The 25310-nt window shown below is 37.4% G+C and overlaps 1 protein-coding gene across 2 annotated transcripts in view; it reads right to left on the minus strand.

Annotated features, from left to right (window-relative positions):
* The window catches only part of HDX (highly divergent homeobox), a 158942-nt gene that overhangs the window by 71553 nt on the left and 62079 nt on the right, over positions 1-25310 (minus strand). The window lies entirely within an intron of this gene.

Here is a 25310-nt window from a genome sequence, read left to right on the forward strand (position 1 = left end):
ACAACTAAGCCGGGGACGGGGCGGAAGTGGGGTGGGGTTGGGGGTGCCAATGGGGTAAAAAAGGTAAAATATCTGTAACAAAAAAATAAAAAAGAAATTATACTGGAAAAAAAAAAGAGAGAAAAGACTCAAAAAGAAAGAAAATGAGAAATGAAAGAAGAGAAGTTACAATGGACATCACTGAAAAACCAAGGACTATACAAGAATATTATGAAAGACTATGCTCTACCTAATTTGATAACCTGGAAGAAATAGACAAATTCTTAGAAATATATAATCTTTTTAGATTGAATCATGAAGATTTAGAAAATCCGAAGAGATAAATCAACAGTAAGTAAAATTAAATAATCATCAAAAACCTCACAAATAGAGATCACCAAAACCGGGAGACTTCACAAGTGAGTTCTACCAAACATTCAAACAAGATTTAATATCTATTCTTCTCAAATTGTTCCAAAAGAAATCATGGAAGTGAAATACCTCAAAACTCATGTTAAAAATTGAACTTCCATTTGACCCAGTGATCCCACTGCTAGGAATATACCATAAGAAGCCTGAAACACCAATCATGTTTTGAGGTAACATTACCATGATACCAAAACCTGGCAAGGAAGATCCAAAGAAATAAAATTACAGACCAATATTTCTGATAAAAACAGATGCAAAAATCCTAAACAAAATACTAGCAAGTCCAATACAATAACACATTTAGAAGATAATACATGATGCCCTGGCTGGTTTGGATCAGCGGTTAGAGCATCAGCCTGTGGACCAAAGAGTCGTGGGTTCAATTCCAGTCAAGGGCACGTTCCTCATTTGCAGTTCGGTCCCTGGCCCTGGTTGGGGTTGTGCAGGAGGAAGCCAATCGATGTGTCTCTCTCACATCAATGTTTCTCTCTCTCTCTCCCTCCCATTCTATCTGAAGATAAATGGAAAAATATCCTTAGGTGAGGATTTAAAAAAAGATAACACGTCATGATCAAGTGGGGTTTGTTGCAGGGGCACAAGGGTGGTTCAACATATACAAATAAATCAATGTGATACATCACATTAACAAAATAAAGGACAGAAATCCAAAATGATGGCCAAATAAGTAGAAGGCACACTCATCATATCTCAGGACCAAACTGGGATTACCACTAAAATATAAAACAATCAACCTTAATAACCAATTGAAAATTAGCAAAACAAAAGTCTTATAAACCAAAGATTTACAGAAGAAGGCCCAGACTGGTGGAAAGGGCAGAGATGCAAAAGAGACTTGTCCATCTCTCATGGGTGGCAACTAATATCCCAGAGAGATAGCTTGGCTGCAAAGGATTCCCCTGAGGAGCATACAGTCTCAAACTCACATGGGGCTGCATAGTCTAGAGCACCAGACATGGTAACAGGCACCCACATAACATCTGGTCATGAAAATCTGCAGGAATTCTGTCTGCCAGAAAGAGAATGGAGTCTACTAGAGATACAGGTACTCTCTTAAAGGGCCAATACACAAAATCTCATTTGCAGCCACTCAACCTGGACTCTGGAGGAGTTGGGCAAAATGGACTATAGTTATGTGAGAGACTGGGATTTGTAGCTATGGGTAGAGAGATATGGGAACAGACACCAGGATCTCTGTGCTGAGTTCCTCTTCCACACCACAGACACTATCTTTCCTGGGTGAATAACTCCCCCTTGTTGTGGCGTCAGCCTGGAGGAATGCAATAGCCCCACAGTCTTGACTCCCTTTCAACCCACTTTTTGGAGTTTGTGCCCTGCTGAGGAGTCAGCTGCTTGGGTTTGGGTGTAGAGTTCTGGGCAGACTCAGGGGGTGCCAGTGACTGAGTTGTGTAGCTTTGGGCCAGGGTCCCACTTCCTGCCACTAACCCATGAAACTGAATGATGCATTCCCCTCACAGATCCACTAATCCCACCCTCTGGGTTCCCAGCGGTACTAACATTCTGACTCCTGGTGGCCCTACCATGACAAGCACAGGTTCCCCAGGAGGTCTGTGTAGAACCTGAGACAAACTGAGTTGTCTGGTTCTGGGATGGAGGTCACACACCTCACATTCCCTCAAGTCTGATTGGCACCTTCCCCTCATAAGAGATCCATCAGCCCCATCCTTCCAAATCCCAGTGGCCTTACTCTGTTGATCTCAGGCTCCCAGCAGAATCTGGGACAGACTGAATTGTGTGGCTCTAGGCTGGGGACCATTTTTCCCTCAAACGCCCAACTGGTCAGAGACCTAACTTCCACAGCCAAATTTTTGTCCATTTGGCCCTGATAAACCCTGCTGGTCTCACCTTGACAACTCTCTGAGACTTCCCACCACAGAGGTCAGCAGGCACCCACCAGGAAGCAGCTAGACTTGGAATATGATAAGAGTTTTGCTAAATGTCCTTAAATCCATCACTGGCACCAAGTTTGAACCTATATCAATCTCGTGAACACCACTTGCCCCTACCTAGTAAATCGCTGAGATCTTTCTTCATGCAACTCAAGTACCACCAGAGGCTCTTTCAGTGAGTGTGCCTGAAAAGTAGCTGACAGGTAGAGGAAGATCTTGGAGAGCCTTAAACCATTTTCTGATCTGCCACTGGGCTTGGTACTGGTGAAAGCAAGCTTTGGTGCACAGATCAAACCTTCTTAAGCACACTAAGACCCAGCAGAGACAGCCACAAACTGTAGATTGCTTTAGATAGCTCCAAACAGGTTATCCAGGGCCAATAACAGGCATGACATTGACTGGCATCAGAGTTGCTTCCAAGAGGCTACAGAACATACACACATGGTGGCCAGCATTAGAAAACATCAGAGCAGGGTCAAATTAGCTTCACAAGCAGCACAAAGGGAGATCTTGACAGGCACCAGACCATGCTGAGGTGAATTATGCTTTGTGTGGTCAACACCAGCATAGAAACTTATAAACTGTGGTTGGATTGTATCCTCACAGTCACCAGCCTGAGGGTCAATTCAATGCATAAACAGGCCAGTAGCAATCAATACTCAGTTACAAAAAGAGGGTTCATATAGCCCATACAAGGGACATTCTTAGAGAACCCACCTCAGGTGATCAAGAAGGTTACCCCACTGAGTCCCACAGGACACTTACTACATAAGGCTATCCTACCAAGTCTTGGATATATGGCAGATATACCTAATACATAGAAACAATCACAAAAAGACAGTCAAAATGGGGAGACAAAGAAATATGACCTAAATGAGAAAACAGGAGAAATCGCCTGAAAATAGGTAAATGAAATTGAGGTAAGCAATTTACCAGGTATAGAGTGCAAAAAAGCGGTTATAAGAATGCTCAAGGAATTTCGTAATAACTTTCAAGGACTTGGCTAAAACAGTAACAGCATGAAGAGGACATAAAAACCATGAAAAAGAACCCATCAGAAATGAAGACTACAATATATGAAATGAAGAATAATCTGGAAAAAATAAACAGTAGGTTGGATGAAGCAGAGGATCAAATCAGCGATTTGGAGGACAAGGTAGCAGAAAAAAAATCAGAGAGGCACAAAAAATAATTTAAAAAATTAGGATCATTTAAGGAACTTTTGGGACAATATGAAGCAAAACAACATCCGCATCATAGGGGGACTAGGAGGAGAAGAGAGTGAGCAAGGGATAGAGAACTTGTTTGAAGAAATAATGACTGAAAACTTCTCTATCTCGGTGAAGGAAAAGGTCACACAGGTTCAGGAAGTGCAGAGAATCCCAATCAAGATAAACCCAAAGAGGCCCAAAACAAGACACATCATAATTCAAATGTCAAAGATTAAAGACAAAGAGAGAATCTTAAAAGTAGGAGAAAAAAGCAGTTAATTGCCTACAAGGGAGCTCCCATAAGACTGTCAGCAGATTTATCAACAGAAACATTTCAGGCTAGAAGGAACTGGCATGAAATATCCAAAGTGATAAAAAGCAAGGGCCTACAACCAATACTACTTTGTGAAGCAAGGCTATTGTTTAAAAAGTAGAGAATTTCCCAGATAAGACAAAGAAAAAGGAGTTCTTTAACACCAAAACAGACTAGAGACATATAAAGAGAATCTGGGTTTTGTGGCTCTGGGGAGGGAGATAAAGGAACAGTTGCCAGGATCTCTGTTCTGAGTACCTCTCCCCCATCCCAGACACCATCTCACATGGCTTCATAACTCACCTCCTTGTAGAAGCAGGCTGTGGAAAAGCAATACCTCACCCTCTGGACTCCCCGTCACTCCACCCTGTGGAGCTCATGTCCTGCTGAGTAGTACAGCCAGAGGCTTTTTCAGTGACTGAGCATAACAGGCAGCCAGCATGCAGAGGCAGGTGGAGGTGGATTTCAGGGTGCCTTGGTACTTTTGTTGTACTGCCCTTAAGCCTAGTGCTGGTAAAAGTGGGTCTTGTACACATCTTGGTAATGGCGGCCAAAAACTGTGAATTGCTTGTAGCTCCAAACAGGTTGCCCAGGGCCAGTCACAAGTAGTATCTGGCACTGGCCTGCACTAGAGTTCTTCCCACAAGGCCCAGAACCAGCATACCCAGTGGCCAGCTTCAGACAACAACAAAGCAAGTTCCAATAAGCTACATAAGCAGTATATCCAAAGAGAGATCTTGGCAGGCATCAAAGCCTGCTAAGGCAAATACTGCTTCGTGGGTTCAGCACATGCACAGCAGCTCACATGCCATGGTCTGGATTGAGCCTCACTGTCAGCCAACCTGATGGTCAATTTAAAGAGGAATGGACGATAGCAATCAAGACTCTTACCACAGGAGAGCCCACATAACCCACACAAGGGACATTCCCGGAGGACTCAGCTCAGGTGATCAAGGAGACTGCACCATAGGACCTTACAGGACACCTACTACATATCAGAACCACATGAAGACTGGGAGTCAAAGCAGACTTATCTAATACATTGAAACAAACACAGAGAGGGAGCCAAAATGGGGTGGCAAAGTAACAGGCCTCAGATGAAAGAACAGGAGAAATCTCCAGAAAAAAGTGCTAAATGAAATAGATGCAAGCAATTTATTCAGATATAAAGTTCAAAGTAATAGCCATAAGTATGCTCAACAACAAGAAAAAGAATGTAGAAACCATGAAAATGAACCAGTAAAAAATGAAGAAAAATATCAGAAGTGAAGAATACACTGGAAGGAATTAACAGTACGTTGGATGAAGCAGAGGATCAAATCAGAGATTTAGAAGACAATGTACAAGAAAAACATCCAATCAGAATAGCGAAAAGAATTTTTAAAAATGAGGATAATTTAAAGGACCTTTGATTCACCCCAAGCAGCATACTATACATTCTTTTCAAGTGCACATGGAACATTTTCTAGGGTAGACCACATGTTACAACACAAAACAAGTCTCAATAAATTTAAGAAGACTGAAATCATATAAAGCATCTTCTCTGACCATAATGGTATAAAACTGGGAATCAATCACAAGGAAAAAAACTGAAAAACACACAAAGACATGAAGGCTATATAATGTGTTACTAAACAATGAATGGGTTTACAATGAGAACAAGGAAGAAATCTAAAGATGTCTTGAACACACAGGTACCCAAAATTCGTGGGACACAGTAGCTTTGTTTATAAACAGGTAAAAGCTTGAGATTCTATTTCAAGTTCTTTTCTCAACAAGGTGGTTTAAAGATTTAAAAATAATTGTGTGAATATCACTTTAATAAATTATTTTTTAAAAAACCCAGAAATCAAAAGATACATTGTAACAAATTAAAATGAGAAAGAGAACCCAAAACTTATGAGACAGAACAAAAGAAGTCCTAAGAAAGGAATTTGTGGCATTAGAGGCCTACCTTAAGAAACAAAATAAAGCTCAAGTAATCAATCTAACTTTACACTTAAAGGAACTAGATAAAGGACAACAAACAAAGCCCAAAGTTAGTAGAAGAAAGGAAATAATAAAGATCAAAGTTAAAATAAATCAGAGTCTAAAAAAAAACACAAAAGATCAATGAAACCAAGAACTGGTTCTCTGAAAAGATAAACAAGATCGGCAAACCTTTAACCATAGTCATCAGTCATCGAGACAGAGAGAGAGAGAGAGAGAGAGAGAGAGAGAGAAGAGAGAGAGAGAGAGAGAGAAGACCCAGATAAATAAAATCAGAAATGAAAGAGAATTAACAACTTACAACACAGAAATACAAAGGATTGTAAAAAACTATTACAAACAACTATATGCCAACAAATTGGACAATGGAAAAAAGTGGTTAAATTCCTAGAAACATACAGTCTTCCAATATTAAATCAAGAAGAATTAGAAAATCAGAATAGACAGATTACAATTAATTAAATTGAAGCAGTAATAAAAAAAAATAAAAATAAAAAACTCTCAATAAACTAAAGCTCTGGACCAGATGGCTTCACAGGTGAATTTTATCAAACATTCAAAGAAGAACTAACGCCTATCTTTCTCAAACTACTTTTAAAAATTCAAGAGAAGACACCCAAGCTCATTTTATGATTCCAGCATTATCCTAAATGTAAAACCAGATAAAGACACTACAAAGAAAGAACACTATAGGCCGCTATTTGTGATAAACCTACATGCTAAAACCCGCAAGAAAATATTAGTAAACTGGATCCAGCAAACATTAAAAGACCACACACAATGATCAAGTGGGATTTATTCTAGGGATGCAAGTTTCATACAATATGCGCAAATCAATAAACGTGATACACCACATAAACAAAATGAAGGATAAAGTTGTATGTTCACATCAATAGATGCAGAAAAAGCATTTGATGAAATCCATACCCCATTTATGATAATAACTCTCAGAAATGTAGCAATAGAGAGAACAAACCTCAACATAATAAAGGCCATATATGACAAACCCAGAGCCAACATCATTTTAAAAGGGCAAAAACTGTTTCGCTTATGATCAGGAAAAAGACAAGGGTGTCTGCTTTCACTATTCTTACTTAACATAATACTGGAAGTCTTAGCCACAGCAATCAGAGAAGAAGAAGAACTAAAAGGCATTCAAATTGGAAAGGAAGATGTAAAACTGCCATTATTTGCAGATGACATATTTTATTTAGAAAAACCAAAAGATTCCACCAATAAACTACTACAACTGATGAAAAAATTCAGTAAAGGAGCAGGATATAAAATAAATATCCAGAAGTCAGTTGCAATTTTCTATACCAATAATAAACTGTCAGAAAGGGAAACTAAGAAAGCAATCCCATTTATAATTGCATCAAAAAATAAAACACCCCACATTGCAATATATTTAACCAAGGGTGTAAAAAAACTATACTTAGATAATTTTAAGATACAGAAGAAAGAAACTGAAGAAGATACGAAAAAGGAGAAGCATATACCGTGTTTATATATAGGAAGAATTCGCATCATTAAAATGTCGATAATACCCAAAGCAACCTATAGAGTCAATGCAATTCCTGTCAAGACACCAATGGCATATTTCACAGAACTACAACAAATATTCCAAAAATTTATATAGAGCCACAAAAGACCCCGAACAGCCACAGAATCTTGCAAAAAAAAAAAAAGGAACATGGAGGAATCATGCTACTTGTATCCAACAAATTGTGTTGGGAAAAATAGGACAGATACTTGCAAAAAAATGAAACTATACCACCTTCTTACACCATACACAAGAATAAACTCAAAATAGATTAAAGAATTAAATGCAAGGTCTGAAACCATAAAACTCCTAGAAGAGAACATAGGCAGTAACCTCTCTGTTGTTCTTAGTTATATTTTATCCTGATATTTCTCCTCAGACAATGGAAAGAAACAAAAAAATAAACAAATAGGACTACATCAAACTAAAATGTTTTTGAATAGCAAAGGAATCCATCAGCAAAACAAAAAGACAACCTGCTGCATGAAAATATACACCAGTGATACATCTGATAAGGGGTTAATAGCCAAAATTTATATAAAACTCACATAATTCAATACTAACAAAACAAACAATTTAATTAGAAAACAGGCAGAAGTCCTGAATAGACATTTCCCCAAAGAAGACATAAGATGGTACACAGACATATGAAAAAGATGCTGAATATCACTAATCATCAGATAAATGCAATTTAAAACCTCACATCTCTCAAAATGGCTATCATCAATAAATCAACAAACAATGTGTTGAAGACAATGTGGGGAGAAAAGCACGCCCTTGCACTGTTGGTGATGATGGAAACTAAAACAGCCATTATGGGAAACAGTGTGGAGATTGCTTACAATTTTTTAAATAAAAATATCTTTTGACTCAGCAATTTTACTTCTGGGAATATATGTGAGGAAATAGAAAACCCTAATTCAAAAAGATACATGCACCACTGTGTACAATAGCCAAAACATTGCAGCATTGTCTACAATAGCCAAAATATGGAAGCAACCCAAGTGCCTATCAATAGACAGTTTGATAAAGATTTGGTACATACATATAATGAAATATTACTTGGCCAAGAAAAGAATGAAATCTTACAATTGACAACTGCATGGATGGACCCAGAGGGCAATATACTAAGTGAAATGTCTGATGGATAAAGGCAGGTACTGTATTATTTCATTTATATGTGGAATCTAAAGAACAAAATAAACCACAAACAAAACAAAAACAGGCTTATAGATACAGAGGACAAATTGAGGTGTGCTGAGTGAAAACTGTGAAAGGATTAAGAAATTACAAAATAGTCACAGGGATGTAAAGTACAGCATAGGGAATATAGTTAATAATATTGTTATAATTATGTATGGTACTGGGTGAGTACTAGAATTATCAGGGGGATCACTTCATAAATTATACAATTGTCTAAACACTATGCTGTACACCTGAAAAAAAAAATACTACCAAATATCATCTCTAATGGGACAATAACAAAAACACTTAAGAAAATATATGTAGCCCTGGCTGGTTTGGCTCAGCTGTTGGAGCGTCGGCCTGTGGACCAGAGTCTTGGGTTTGGTTCCTGCTAGGGGCACGTACCAAAAAAAAGAAAATATATATAAAAATAAAATGACATATTTTAAGGCAAGTAAAATAGGTCTAAGTTTAGGCAATGGAATGGTATTAACTATCTTAATGCTGTAATTTAAAGGTATGCATATTTTAAATATAGTTATCAAAGTCTTTATGACTTTTTTTTTTCTTTTACTTGGGGTTGATTTTAGGATAGGAATGGAGATAGCAAGATACTTTGTTACTATATAGATATTTTATAAAATTAAATTATCTCACATGCTGCAAGTCAAATGTCTATTTTTTTATGATTGCATTGGTTCTATACTCATTGCAAAAGCTTTCTCATTCTCAGGTAAAAACACTGACCTAAAAGTGATACCTTCTGATAAACCTATTGGAATTTAATTATATTTTAAAAGAACAATTCTAATTTTAAATCTATGTTATACCTTAGTTCAGTAAGATAAAATAACTTTTAAAAAGAGACTTTAAGAACAAAAAGAATGTGTAGAATGCAACGAGATTAAAGAAAAGAAGGATTTAAAAAGCAAAAATGTACTGGGGTTAAAACTTATAATATAGAATCCTTGGCAATGCATGAGTTTTAGTGGTAGCAAATGAAAATGTATAAGCCAAAGTGCTGTGTACTTAAGTACTGCGTGTCCAGTAAACACCCAGTAATGTTAATTGACTGGCTGACAAAAGATCCCATCTAGTAGAAGGTTTACTGTCGATTTCTCTCATTTAACGTTATGCAAAAAGTTTTCATTAGGTATACCTTAAAATTACATATTAAATATAGGTATGCATAACTTGATGTTTAAATATAATGCCAAATGTACCTAATATTGAAACATATAACAACACTATGCTGCTGGATTAAGATCATAAGAGATAGAACTTCCGGTCAAGATGGCGGGTAGGTAAACGAGGTATCCGTCCTCCCACAACCACATCAAAGTTAAACCTAAACTACAGAACAACGATCATTCAAAACAGCCTGAAATCAAGCTGAATTGCAGTCCTACAACCATGAAATTAAAGCAGCAGCCACATTGAGGCTGGTAGGAAGGGCGGAGGCTCAATGGGCTGGTCCCACACCCACGTGTGGCGGATAAAAATCAGGAGGACACCTCAGCTGGGAAGATCCTCCCTGAGGCCTGAGGGGTCCCCGGCCCACACCAGTCCCCCAGCTCAGGGTTCCAGTGCCAGGAAGAGAATCCCCATAACTTCTGGCTGGAAAAAACAGCAGGAACTGAGGCTCAGGGAGGCTGAGGCGGCTGGAATCCCAGGCAGCTCTTCTTAAAGGGCCCACACACGGACTTATCAGACTCTCTCCCTCTAAGCTTGGAGGGGAGGCAGCTCGAGGGGCACCAGAGACATACAGGGAAGAACTGAGCTGTTTGACATTGGAGCAAGGGCTGGAGAGGGGGCTTTCTCCGGGACAAACGTGCTGTCAGAGGCCTTTGTTCCTTTGGTGAGCCCTTCCCTGGGGCGGCAGACAGTCGCCATGTCAGGGACTCCAGCAACCTGACTCACACTGGTTGCCCCGCCCTGGTGACTCCCTGAGACCCCACCCCACCCAACTTTCAGGCCCACCCAAGCTGTTGCCACTTGCTTAACCATAGGATTGGCCTGTCTTGGATCCTGCTTCAGGTTTTCCTAAATTCTTTCAAACAAGCAGCATCTGGTCTCAGCTAGCCCCACACCTCTCATTAAGCAATACATAGAAACAAACACAGGGAGGCAGCCAAAATGAGGAGACAAAGAAACAGGTCCCAAATGAGAGAACAGAACAAAACTCCAGGAAAAGAACTAAGGGAAATGGAGATAAGCAACCTAACAGATGCTGAGTTCAAAACACTATTTATAAGGATGCACAATGGACTCAGTGAGAACCTCAGTGAACTTAGTGAGGGCCTCAAGAGCATAAAATAGGACCAGTCAGAAATGAAGGATGCACAGTCAGAAATGAAGGAGGCACTAACTGAAATAAAGAATAATTTACACAGATTCAATAGTAGAGTAGGTAAAGCCAAGAAGCAAACCATTGATTTGGAATATAAGGAAGCAAAAAACACCCAATCAGAACAGCAAAAAGAAAAAGAATTTAACAAAATGAGGATAGTGTAAGGAGCCTCTGGGACAACCTCAAGCGTGCCAACATTCGCATCTTGGGGGTGCCAGAAGGAGAAGAGCGAGAACAAGAAATCGAAAACCTGTTTGAAACAATAATGGCAGAAAACTTTCCTAACTTGGTGAAGGAAACAGACATACAAGTCCAGGCAGTACAGAGAGTCCCAAACAAGATGAACCCCAAGAGGCCCACACCAAGACACATCATCATCAAAATGCAAAAGATTCAAGACAAAGAGAGAATCTTAAAAGCAGCAAGAGAAAGGCAGCTAGTTACCTACAAGGGAGTTCCCATAAGGCTGTCAGCTGATTTCTCAAAAGAAACATTGCAGGCCAGAAGGGAGTGGCAAGAAATATTCAGAGTGATGAGAACCAAGAACCTACAACCAAGATTACCCTATTCTGCAAAGCTGTCATTTAGAATCATTGGCCATATAAAAAGTTTCCCATACAAGCAAAAGCTAAAGGAGTTCACCACCACCAAACCATTAGTATATGAAATGTTGAAGGGTCTTCTTGAAGAAAAAGATAAAAAATATGAACAAACAAAATGGCAATGAACACATATCTGTTGACAATTGAATCTACAAACAAAATGAACGAGCAGAACAGAAACATTCTCATAGATACAGAGAACATTTTGTTGGTTGACAGATGGGAGGAGGGTTGGGGGAATTCGTGTAAAAGGTGAAGGGATTATGAAGTACAAATTGTTTGTTAGATTGATAAATCTCAAAGGGAAGGGTGATGGGGGGTGGGAAGAGATAAACCAAAAAACTTACGTGTATGTATGCATAATCGATGGACACAGACAACAGTGTGGGGAAAGGCAGGAGGGGGACAGGAATGGAGAGGAGGGTTTCAATGGGGGAAAAATGAGGATCATCTGTAGTACATTCAACAAAGATAAGTTAAAAAGCAAACAAACAACCAAATTAGCCCCACATGTGGAATTACTAGTAATTTAAAAAAACTATTATTAATGCAATAATGGCTATAAAAATCTGTTAGATATACTTCTTGCACAGTTTCCCAACCAAAGTCTGGGTAAAAGCATAAGTACAATATATTTTTCAACTTGTTTTTATTCCTAGAAAGGCTGTGAGAGATGTACACATACTCTGCTCCCAGCCAGCACCAACAGAATAAACTGGACACCTTTCACCTGCTGCAGTTGTAGCTGAAAACACAGTTTTTTTTCTCATTTCCCATTAACAGAAGCTCTGAAAATTTGCCAGAGTATTAAACTCTGACTTTTAAATAATCTTTTACTCTGAGTGATGGGCATATAAGGGTTTTTATACTGGTCTCTCTACTCTATATTTATTGCTTTATATAATTTTTAAAACTCTATTTTTAGCATACAAGGTTATGGAAGGAGTAAGGGTTATTCCAACTTAGTGACATAAAATTCTGTCAGGTCAAAAATTTAAAAATTCTTTTTTTTTGCCCTGGCCGGTTTGGCTCAGCGGTTAGAGCGTCGGCCTGCGGTACAGAGAGACCCGGGTTCGGTTCCCGCTAAGGGCATGTACCTCGGTTGCAGTTTGTCCCCGGCCCTGGTTGGTCATGCGGGTGGCAACCACTCGATGTGTACCTTTCACATCGATGTTTCTCTCTCTCTCTCTCTTCCTCTCTCTCCCTATCACTCTATCTGAACAAAAAAATGGAAAATGTCCTCGGGTGAGGATAAAAAAAATTCTTTTTTTTCCCATTTATTTTCAGATAGAGTGGGAGGGAGAGAGAGAGAGAGAGAAGCATCGATGTGCGAGAGACACATTGACTGGTTGTCTCCCACACAACCCCAAACGGGGCCAGGGACCGAACTGCGGCCAAGGTACATGCCCTTGACCAGAATCCAGCCCACAACCCTTTGGTTTACAGGCCGATACTCTGGCTGCTGAGCCAAGCTGACCAGGGCCAAAAATTCTCTTTTATAAAAATAATGTACAGCCCTGGCCGGTTTGGCTCAGCGGTTAGAGCGTCGGCCTGCGGTCCGGAGAGACCCGGGTTCGGTTCCCGCTAAGGGCGCGTAACTCGGTTGCAGTTTGTCCCCGGCCCTGGTTGGTCGTGCGGGTGGCAGCCACTCGATGTGTCCCTTTCACATCGATGTTTCTCTCTCTCTCTGTTCCTCTCTCTCCCTCCCACTCTACCTGAACAAAAAATGGAAAAATGTCCTCGAGTGAGGATGATGAAAAAAAAAATTATGTACATAAGACATTATGTACACCTACCATATCTATGAAATGATAAGAGACTGATAGCAGTGGTTTTGTATTAGCTGACTGGATGACAGAGGTGGAGAGAGGTGGATTCACTTTCACTGTATATTCTGTTGTACTATTTGAATTTTGTATTGACTGTTAAGTATAAACTTTAATAACTTAAAAAAAGATTGTAAGAGATATGTAAGAAAAAATTGTGCAAGTTGTCCTCAGTGTTGAACAATCTGATTTTTTACTATGTGTATACATTTTGTCTCTAATTCTAGGACCCCTTCTCTTTTCTGTCATTGCGGCTGCTGTTTTATTAGATCTGAACATTCCAAGACATCTACAGTTTCATTCTATTATATCAATAAGAGGCTCCTTTCAAAGTACATTTTGGTGTGGGCTTTCTATTTTGATTTATTTTTAACTTCTTCCTAATTTTATGAATTATTAAAAAATGGAGACATACTGCCAGTGTATAGGAACTAGGAATTTAGCAGTAGAAGTGGAGGAAACGTGCATCTCACTGGGTGCCATATTGCAGGAACTTGCAGCAGTTTGCCCTTCAGCTCCCGAATTTTTCTGTAGGGTGTTGGGCTCAAATATTTCATTTAGTCAACACAGGTTTCTCAGAGAGTACACAGTGGCTGTCAGTACCAAATATGAAACTGGCCATGAGATAGGGATTGAGAAATCCCTAGAAGAGTTTCTAATGGAGCTGTGTATAATTACATGATGATAAAGGCAAGGCAGGAAATCAGACCTTTTTCACACACCAGCTATCATCCAAGTGACATCTGTATTCCATGGGTCTCATATCTTAAATAAAATAGTAAAAATAAAAGAAATCGACACCATGTCTCTTGAACATATGCAAATGTACAGTTTCTAAAAGAAGAAAAATGTAGGCAGAATGAGGTTTCCTTAACAAAGAAGCTGGGGCCAATTTCCAGAATAATCAGCTACTGCTGCTCTTTCTAAAATAACAGATTATTCCCTCAGTTAGATGTGATTCTTTTAAATAAGTCTCCTTCCCAATAGCATTTTGTACTTTCCGTTTGAGATAGAGGTGGGTGTGTGGAATGTAGGTGCCACAGAGACACTAATATTCATAGGGTCACTCTGTGTGCAGGATATATTTTATATTGTTTTTGTTCTTTTAATCCATTTAGCAATCCTATGAGATAGGTGGTATTTTTCCCATTTTCATATAAGTAAATTAAACTTCAGAGACTATGTCACTTGTCCACAACTAGGAAGAGATGGAGGGAAGATGAAAATTCAGGACTTCCTCAATTCCATTTTGCACTAAAGAAGAAAAGTGCAGCTTGCTACTTGTTACCAGTTTTGAGCCCTCAGTATGTGCCCATTATAGTCAGAATCTCTTCTGCCTCAAGTTTTTAATTTTTATTGCTAAAGAATAGAAATTTTGTATATGTGTTGAAGTGAACAATCTCATCGTGTGATATTTTGTTGTGCTGAGTCTTGTGTTTTTTTTGTTTTTTGTTTTTTTTGTTTTTTTATCAAGTTTCCTCTTGTACATAAAGACTTACCAGAAATTCCACTATTTCTTTATTGAGATCAGGCTGCTGCTTCCAAAGTTTAGAGGGAAAAAATTACTTGATTCTTTCCAAAGAGGATGAGTCAATTTCTCCAGGGACTTCCTTAACAAGTCTAGTCATCTGCATTCAGTGTTTTTCAGCATAGGCTATAACATGAGTTTTTGCTTCACTTTTGCTTGTCAGTAGAAAGAAGTTTTCTATTCCTGCCATACATATATAGTGCATTACATTCCTGTAGCAGAAGATTGTGATTGACACTGCATGTTTGACAAGTAAAATGTTAGCTGGGCTATGTCAGTTCAAACTCTAGAGTTGACAGATCTTTTTAAGAGTGAAACCAAAAATGACAGGAATTTTTCATATATAGTGACTATAAAAAAAACACTGGGTTAGGGATTTGGATGATAGTAATCCTGAGACTTAAGATTCAAGATACCTCATGCCGAGACACCTATAGTATTCAATTAAGAGGAGTTCTTCTCAAGAATAAAATATAAGTGGACATGGATTATAAACAGAATATGTTAGGTAGAGTTCTCCAGAGAAATAGAACCAATAGGATGTATAGATGTATGGATGTATAGGTGTGTGTGTGTGTGTGTGTGTGTGTGTGTGTGTGTGTGTATGGAGAAAGAGAGAGAATATGTATATATATAATATATAGAGAGAAAGAAACAGACAGATTTATTACAAAGCATTGTCTCACACAATGATGGAAGCTGAGAACTCTCTACATCTGCACTCAGCAAGCTGGAGATCCAACAGTGCCAAACTGTAGTTCCCATCCAAGCCTAAATGTCTGAGAACCAGGATAGGCAATAACACAAGATCCAGTTTGAAAACCATCAGGCTCCAGACTCAAGAAGAATAAATATTTCAGTTGCACTCCAAAGGCTCAGAAAAGAACAATGTTCTAATTCAATCAATCAGGCAGAAGAAGTATCCTCTTACTCAGCCCTTTTTTTCTATTCACATTTTCAGTTGATTAGATGAGGACCACTCACGTTAGGGAGGACAATCTACTTAACTGAGTCTAGTGATTCAAATATTAATTTTATCCAGAAACACCCTCATAAATACACCCCAAAAAACATTCGACCAAATGTCTGGGCAGTCAATTGCTCAGTCAAATTGACACATAAAATTAATCATCACAGGAATATATCAGAAATTCAAGACTAGAAATGATCACAATGCAAAGGATAAATCTCTTATCTGATACAGAATTAATATTAGGAATATATAAAGAACTATTGCAGATCAACAACAACAAAATAATATGATTAAAAATTGGACAATAGGCTAGAGTCAACATTTGCCAAAAATATATATTAGAATTGTATAAAAAGCACATGAAAAGATGACCAGCATCACTAATCATCAGAAAAATGCAAAGCAAAACCACAGTGAGGTATCTCCTCATACCTATTATGATGGCCATTATTACAAAAACAAAACAGAAAATAACAAGTGTTGGTGAGCATGTGGAAAAATTAGAACACTTGTTCACTGTTAGTAGGAATGTAAAATGCTGCAGCAACAACAGAAAACAGTATGACAGTTCCTTAAAAAATTCAAAATAAAATTACTGTATGAAATATGCTAAAACATGGATAAATCTTAGGGACACATAGTTAAGTGAAATAAATTAATTAGAAAAAGGAAATCCTGTATTAATTTACTTATATGAGTTATCTAGAGTAATCAAAGTCATAGAAACAAAAAAATAGAACGGTGGTTTCAGTCTCTGGAGAGAGGAGGAAATGGGGTGGTAAGAAAATGAGTAAGAGCCTCGGTCAGTGTGGCTAAGTGGGTTGAACAGTTGTGGGTTTGATTCCAGGCCAGGTCACATGCCCGGGTTGCAGGTTTGATCCCAGGTAGGGGGTGTGTGGAAGGCAGCCGATCAATGTTTCCTTGTATCGATGTTTTTCCTCTCTCTCTCCTTCTCCCTTCCTCTCTCTCTGAAAACTAATACAAATATTTTTTTATAAAAGAAAATGTGTAAGAAATTAATTCTGGAGATTGGTTGCACAACAATATGAATATATTTAATACTATTGAACTATACACTTTTATTTTTTTTAATTTTTTTATCCTCATCCGAGGACATTTTTACATTTTTTGTTCAGACAGAGAGGGAGGGAGGGAGGGAGAGGAAGAGAGAGAGAGAGACATCGACCTGAAAGGGACACATGGAGTGGCTGCCACCCCCACAACTCAACCAGGGCTGGGGACAATCTGCAACCAAGGTACATGCCCTTAGCGGGAACCGAACCTGGGTCTTGCTGGACCACAAGCCAATGCTCTAACCACTGAGTGAAACCAGCCAGGGTGAACTGTACACTTTCAAAGTAGTTAAAATTGTATATTTTATATTATGTGTATTTTAAAACAGTATAAAAAAATGTCAAATTAAATTTTCACTCAGAAGTCACAATGATTTTTTGAGGATCCCATCTTACTTCTTATAGATAAGAAGACACTGTCACTGAGGGTACAAAATGTATAATACACAAATTAAATGGAATGCTATATATCTAGAGCATAGGATTTTCTAAAAGTTCTGTACATAATTTAAAAGGCTAATGCATTGCTAATCATAGAAAGTATAGCTAATGTGATTAAAATTTGCTTGTGTACAAAAAAAAGATATCTCACTAACATATGTTCAGCACAGTTTTGGTCACTAGTAGTATACAAATTTTTAAAAAGTAAAGAATTAAGAAAAGCATGATCCTTTAAATAAACATTTCACAGGAAAAGAAATACAGGCCTGCCTCATTTCATTGTGCTTCACTTTACCGTGCTTCACAGATAGTATGTTTTACAAATAAAAGGCTTATAGTGACCCTCCATTGCAACAGCATTTTTTACTATTCTTCTCTGTGAGACATTTTGGTAAATTCTCACAATATTTCAAACTTTTGAATCACTGTTATATTTCCTATGGTGATCTGTGATCAATGCTCTTTGATGTTACTACTTAATTGTTTGGGGGCACCATGAATCATATAAGACAAAAAACTTAGTCGATAAATGTTGTGTGGGTTCTGACTACTCCACTGACCATGTGTTTCCCTGTCCCTTTACCTCTCCTCAGGCCTCCATATTCCCAGACACAATAACACTGAAATGTTGCCAATTAATAACGCTATAATGGCCTCTAAGTGTTCAAGTGAAAAGAAGAGTTGCACATCTCTCACTTCACATCAAAAGCTAGAAATGGTTAAATTTAGTGAAAAAGGCATGTCAAAAGCCAAGATAGGCTGAAAGCGAGGTTTTTGTGCCAAACAGTTCACCAAGTTGTAAATGCAAAGGAAGAGTTCTTGAAGAAAAGTAAAAGTGCTACTCCAGTGAGAACACAAAGGATAAGAAAGCAAAACAATGTTATTGCTGATATGGAGAAACTAAGTGGTCTCAATAGAAGAACAAATCTGCCACGACCTTCCCCTAAGCCAAGGCCTCGTTCAGAGCAAGGCCCTGACTCTCTTACATTCTATGAGGGCTGAGACAGGCAAGGAAGCAGAAACATTTTGAAGCTAACAGAGGTTGGCTCATAAGTTTTAAGTAAAAAAAGCTGTCTCCATAACAGAAAAGTACAAGGTGAAGTAGTAAGTGCTGATGTAGAAGCTGCAGCAAGTCATTTAAAAGATCTGGCTAAGATATTAGATGAAGGTGGCTACACTAAACAACAAAATTTCAATGTACAGTAGATGAATCAGCCATATATTGGAAGACGGTGCCATTCAGGACGATCATAGCCAGAGATGAGAAATCAATGCCTAACTTCAAAGTTTCAATAGGCTGACTCTCTTGTTAGAGGTTAATGTAGTTGGTGACTTCAAGTAAAAGCCAATGCTTATTTACCACTCTGAAAATCTTAGGGCCCTTAAGAATTATGCTACATTGACTCTTCCTATGCTCTATAAATAAAATAAAAAAACTTGGATGACAGTACATCTGTTTACAACGTGATTTACTGAATAGTTTAAGCCCATTGTTTAGAAGGACTGCTCAGAAAAGATTCCTTTCAAAATACCTGCCCATCCAAGAGCTCTGATGAAGATATACAATAATATTGGTGTTGTTTTCATGCCTGCTAACATAACATCCATTCTGGAGCCCATGGATCCAGGAGTAATTTCAACTTTCAAGGTTTATTATTTAAATAATATATTTCATAGTGTTGTAGCTGCCATAGATGGTTATTCCTCTGATGGATCCAGGTAAAGGAAGTTAAAAACTTTCTGGAAATAATTCACCATTATAGAAGCCATTAAGAGCATTCATGATAGCCCTGCCAGTGTGGCTCAATGGATTGAGCATTGGTCCATGGACTGAGAGGACCCGGTTCGATTCCGGATCAGGGCACATGCTCGAATTTCGAGCTTGATCCACAGTAGGGGGCATGCAGGAGGCAGCCAACCTATGTATCTCTTTCACATGGATGTTTCTAGCTCTCTCTCTCTCCCTTCCTCTCTCTCTAAAAAAAAATCAATAAAAAGCATATTGCAAAAAAAAAAAAGAACATTCATAATTCATGGGGAAGAGGTCACAGTATCGACATTAACAAGAGTTTGGAAAAAGTTGGTTTCAGACCTCATGGCACATAAGATGGAATTTAAACTTCAGTGAAGGAAGTAACTGCAGATATAGTGAAAACAGCAAGAGATCTAGAATTAGAAGTGGAGCCTGAAGATGTGACTGAATTGATGCAATCTTATTATGAAACTGTAACGGATGAGGAGTTCCTTCTCATGGATGAGCAAAGAAAGTGGTTTCTTGAGATGGAATCTACTCTTGGTGAACATACTATGAAGACTGATAAAATGATAAAGGATATTACATAAACTTAATTGAAAAAGCAGTTGCAGACTTTGTGAGGATTGACACTAATTTTGAAAGAAGTTTTACTCTTTGTAAAATGCTATCAAGCAGCATCACATGCTACAGATAAATCAGTTGTAGAAGGTAGAGTCAAATGATGTGTCAAACTTCACTGTTGTCTTATTTTCATAAATAGAAACAGCTACTTCAACCTTCAGCAATTACCACCCTCATCAGTCAACAGCCATCAACATGGAGGCAAACCCCTCCACCTTCTTAAAGGCTCAGATGATGATTTGCATTTTTAAAATTAAATTATGTACATTTTTAAAAACTATATTAACATCTCTGTTGACTCATACAAATTCCTTTCTTTTTAAATTTTCATTGATTTTTAGAAAGAGAGGGAGAGAGAGAGATAGAAACATCCATGAGAGAGAACATTGATTGGCTGCCTCCTGGATGTCCCTCACTGGGGATTTGGCCCACAACCCAGGCATGATCAACCACTGAACCACACAGACCAGGCTACATTATGTACATTTTTAGACATAATGTTATTGTACTCTTAATAGGCTACAGTACAGAATAGACATAATTTTATATGCACTAGAAAACAAAAAATTTTATGTGACTTGTTCTATTACAATAGTCACCTTATTGTGGTAGTCTAGAATAGTACCCACAATATCTACAAGGCATGCTTGTATAGAATATTACTAAGAAAATTTTAGAAGGCTTAAATTAATAGATATGTACCTTTTTCAGGGTCAAAATAGTCAATCAATGTTGGTCTCTCCCTCCCTCTCTTCCTTCCTCCCTGCCTCCCTCCCTGCCTCCCTCCCACTCTATTAAAAAAAAAAAAATCAGTGGAGCCTGGCCAGTATGGCTCACTGTCTGAACATCAAACCATGCACCAAGAGGTCGCTAATTTGATTCCCAGTCAGGGCACATGCCCAGGTTGTGGGCCCAATCCCCCCAGTGTGGTGTATGCAGAAGGCGGCCAGACGATGCTCTCTCTCATAGATGTTTCTATCTCTCTCTTCCTCTCCCTTCCTCTCTCTCTAAAATCAATAAAGAAAAAGTATTTTTTTTAAATCCAAGGAAAAATATCTTTGGGTGAGGATTAAAAATAAATTTAGCCCTGGTCGGTTTGGCTCAGCGGTTAAAGCATCGGCCTGTGGTCCTCCCGCTAAGGGCATGTACCTCGGTTGCAGTTTGTCCCCAGCTCTGGTCAGTCATGCGGGTGGCAGCCACTTGATGTGTTCCTTTCACATCGATGCTTCTCTCTCTCTCTTTGTTCCTCTCCCTCCCTCCCACTCTATCTGAACAAAAAATGGAAAAATGTCCTCAGGTGAGGATAAAAAATAAAATAAAATAAAAATAAATAAAAATAAATTTAAAATATAAAAGAAGATGAAAAAATAAGTAACAGTTAGGAAGGAAATATTTGCAAATCACTTATGCAATAAAGAACTTATATGAAGAATATGCAAAAAAAAATCTACAACTCAATAATAAGATAAAAAACCTGATCAAAAAATGGGCAACATATAAAAAGATGTTTCAATGAAACATATATGGATGTTTAATACGTACATGAAGAGATTCTCAAAATCATTATTCACACATGTTAAAACCAAAATGAAATATTATGTCACACTCCCTACAGTGACTATAATATATGAGATTGACATTATCAATTATTTGCAAAGATAAGAAAATAAAAGAACAAGTATACATTGATGGTGGAAATGTAAATTGGTGCAACCACTTTGGAAAAAAGTTTGGCAGTTTCAAAAATTATTAAAAATAGAAATGCCATATAACTAAGCAATTCCACACATAGGTACCTGCCAGAGAGAAACAAAAATATGTCCACACATAGTATTGCATGCATAGTAAAGTCACAGCAGCATTAATAATAGCCAAAAAATTGAAACAACCTAAATGCCCATCAACTTGAGAATGAATAGATGAAATGCAGTACATATATCCCTGGTTGGTGTGGCTCAGTTGTTTGAGTGTTGTCCCATGCACCAAAAAGTTGCTGGCTTGATTCCAAGTCAGAGCACATTCCATTGTTTTGGGCTCGATCCCTGGTAGGTAGGCAGGAGGCAGGCAATTGATTTTTTGCTCTTATATCCATCTCTCTTCTATCTATCTATATATCCATCCATCTCCCCCTTCCTCTCTCTATAAAAAATAAATAAATAAAATACAATACATATATACAATGATATACAATCTAGTAATAAAAAGGAATTAACTACTGACACATGTGGCAACTTAGATGAACCTCAACACAAGCAATGTGACAGAGGCCAGACAGAAATAGACCACATAATGTATTCTACATATACAAGTTGTCCAGAAAATGTGAATACAAATTTATAGAGATAAAAAGTAGATTAGTGGTTGTCTGGGATTTTGGATGGGATAACCAGAAGTAGACATGAGAAATATAATGAGATTAAAATGTTCTTAAACTGATATATGTTTGTATCACTAAGTGAAGTTACTAAAATTCATTGAATTCTATACTTAAAATCAGTACATTTTATTATATGCAAACATATACTGCAGTAATTTTTATTTAAAAAATACTATAAAGAGAACTGAAAGACATGTCATAGGGAGAAAATAATTTCAAATGGTACATCTGATAGAGGACCTGTGTCCAAAATACATAAAGAATTATCAAAACTCAAATAAATAGGCAAAATATTTGAAAAACACTTCACCAAAAAAGACATGGAAATAGTCAATAAGCATATGAAAATGTAGTCCAACACAGTTAGTTATAAGATAAATATAAATTTAAATTAAAATGGGATCCCCACATACCCATTACAATAGCTAAAATTTAAAAAATACTGATGATATCAAGTGTTAGTGAGGATAAGAAGGAACTGAAACTATTATATAATATCATCAAGAATGTTAAATGGTACAACTATTCAGGAAAAATGTTTGACAGTTTCATTAAAAATTAAGCATACATCCACTCTATGATCCATCTATTCTATTGGTAATTATTTACCTAAGATGCATATTAGCACATATCCTTACAAACACTTGTACATGAATGTTTTAGCAGCTTGATTTGTAATATCCAAAATCTGGAAACAAAATAAAGGTGCACTAACAGGTAAAAGGATCAACAAAATGTTTTTATTCATATAGGAACATACTATACAACAACAAAAAATGAACTATTGATGCACACATTAACATGGTTGAATCTCAAAATAATGAGGCTGAGTAAACAAAAGCAGATTAAAAAGAGAGTACATACTGTATGCTTCCAGCTATATAAAACCATTAAAAATGCAAACTTCTGACAGAAAGCAAATCAGTGGTTGCATAATGTAGCAGGAGAGCAAAAGGTAGAGAAATTGATTGAAAGGGGTATTCAGAAACTTTTGGGAAGATAGGCATATTCACCCAAAAATAGGCTCTTGAGGGTATACACATGTCAAAACATCAATTTGTACAAGACATCTGTAATACTGTCAACAATAAAAATAAAAAGGAAAAGGAAAAAGAACACATGCAATTTATTTTATGTTAATTATACCTCAATAAAGCTTTTAAAAAAATCTAACACTTAATTCATTTATTAGAAAACCCAGGTACTTCCCTAACCTGGTGAAGAAAACAGACAATGTCCAGGAAGCACAAAGTCCCAAAAAAGATAAACTTAAAGAGGTTTATCATAATAAAATGTTATAGAAAAAGCTAAAGAGAATCTTAAAAGCAGCAAGAGAAAAACAATATATATACAACAGAAATGCCCATAAAACTATCAGCTGATTTTTCAACAGAAATTTTGCAGACCAAAAGTGAATGACATGATCTATTCAACATGATGAATGGGGAAAACCCTACAACCAAGAATACTGTACTCAGCAAGGTTATCCTTCAGAACTGAAGGAGAAATCAAAATTTTTGAGACAATCAAAAGCTAAAGGAGTTCATCACCACTAAACTGACTTTTTAAGAAATGTTAAAGGGAATTTTTTAAATGAAAAAAAAAAAAATGCCGAAACTACCATAAGAAAATATCTGAAAGAAACAAAAATCTCACTAGTAAAGTTAATAGACCAACCACTTAAAAAGATAGTATGAAAACGATAAAAATGGTAATGAGTACATACTTATAAATAATTACTTTAAATGTAAATGAACTAAGTGCTCCATTTAAAAGACATATTGTGGCTGAATAGATTTAAAAAAAAAAAAAACAAGATCCTTACATATTCTGCCTACATGAGACTAACTTCATATTGAAAAACACACAAAGACTGAAAGTAAAGAAATGGGAAAAGATATGTCATGAAAATGGAAACAAAATAAAACAAAAAAGCTAAGATAGCAATACTTATACAAGACAAAATAGACTTTAAACAAAGGCTATAACAAGAGACAAAGAAGGACCCAGTAATTCTACTTCTGGGCAGTTATATGAAGAAAACAAAACACTAATTCAAAATTATATATAAGGCCTGGCCAGTGTGGCTCAGTGGTTGAGCGTCAACCCATGCACCATGAGGTCGTGCGTTCGATTCCTAGTCAGGGCACATGCCTGGGTTGTGGGCCCGATCCCCAGTGGGGGGAATGCAGGAGGTAGTCAATCAATGTTCTCTCTCATCGATGTTTCTATTTCTCTCTTCCTCACCCTTCCTCTCTGTAAAAATCAATAAAGAAAAAAATATATATAAATGCGGCCTTATATTCACTGTAGCTGTAGCATTATTTAAAATAGCTAGGATAGCCCTGGCCGGTTTGGCTCAGCGGTTATAGTGTCGGCCTGCAGTCCAGAGAGACCTGGGTTCGGTTCCCGCTAAGGGCATGTACCTCGGCTACAGTTTGTCCCCTGCCCTGGTTGGTCTTGCGGGTGGCAGCCACTCGATGTGTCCCTTTCACGTCGATGTTTCTCTCTCTCTCTCTCCCTCCCTTCCACTCTATCTGAACAAAAAATGGAAAAAAAATGTCCTCAGGTGAGGATAAGAATAAATAAAATAGCTAGGATATGGAAGCAACCTAGGTGTCCATAGATAAATGAATGGATAAAGAAGATGTGGATACACACACACACACACACACACACACACACACACACATATGTATGTATGTATATACTGGAATATTACTCAGCCAAGAAAAAGAATGATGTCTTGCCATTTGTAACAACATGGCTAGACCTGTAGGGTATTATGCTAAGTGACATAAGTCAGAGAAAGACACATACCATATTATTTCACTTATATGTAGAATCGAAAAAACTAAGCAAATGAACAAATAAAACAAACAGATAGTTAGATACAGAAAACAAATGATAGTTGCCAGAGGGCTGAGTGGTGGAAGGATGGGTAAAATTTTAAAGGGGATTAAGAGACACAAACTTATAGTTATAATATAAATAAGTCACAAGGATGTAAAATACACAAAAGGAAATACAGTCAATAATATCACAACTTTGTATAGTGACAGATGGTTATTAGACTTCTTGTGGTGATAACTTCATAAGGTATATAAATATCAAATCACTGTTGTACACCAGAAATCATTATAATATTGTATATCTTCTATACTTTAGTTGAAAAGAGCTTTACAT

This window comes from Molossus molossus, unplaced genomic scaffold (genome assembly GCF_014108415.1).
Source record: "Molossus molossus isolate mMolMol1 unplaced genomic scaffold, mMolMol1.p scaffold_m16_p_2, whole genome shotgun sequence".
NCBI lineage: Eukaryota > Metazoa > Chordata > Mammalia > Chiroptera > Molossidae > Molossus > Molossus molossus.